Source organism: Penaeus monodon, chromosome 22 (genome assembly GCF_015228065.2).
Source record: "Penaeus monodon isolate SGIC_2016 chromosome 22, NSTDA_Pmon_1, whole genome shotgun sequence".
NCBI classification, from domain to species: domain Eukaryota; kingdom Metazoa; phylum Arthropoda; class Malacostraca; order Decapoda; family Penaeidae; genus Penaeus; species Penaeus monodon.
The window spans coordinates 20044481-20044901 of record NC_051407.1 but is presented as its reverse complement, the minus strand read 5'-3'; the positions used below and the strand labels follow the sequence as shown (position 1 = coordinate 20044901).

The window sequence follows — 421 nt, the reverse complement described above, 5'->3', positions numbered from 1 at the left end:
CAGCGATTTCAACTTTAAAATGAGAGTTCATTTGGGAGAGTGGAGAGAGGAAGGGGAATAGGAGAACCGACAGTTTTGGAGAGGGGAAGGAGAAGAGTAGAAAAGGTGGGGGAGGTAATTTCTCTAAGGAGAGAGGTTGGAGGGAGAGGCAGAGGAGGGAGAGAGGTTGGAGGGAGGGAGAGGTGGAGAGGTGGAAGGCCGATGGAGCGGGAAGAAAATGTAGAGGGAGAGGAGTAATGACACCAAGAGAAGGAGGAGGTGAGTAGAGGGGAAAGTTGAGTTGAGAGGAAATTGCAACTTAAGCGATTATAAAAGTCAAAGACTTTCCTCATGGCCCTTCCTTATAGCTAATGTAATGACCCCGCTGTCAAGTTTGGACTAATTAGGAAATTATGAAATTAGCAGCTGTACGAAATAGAGG

The 421-nt window shown here is 46.8% G+C and overlaps 1 protein-coding gene across 1 annotated transcript in view; it reads right to left on the bottom strand.

The window, feature by feature from the left end:
* LOC119586980 overlaps positions 1-421 on the bottom strand; it is a gene marked incomplete in the record, with an annotated part of 81895 nt that overhangs the window by 22979 nt on the left and 58495 nt on the right.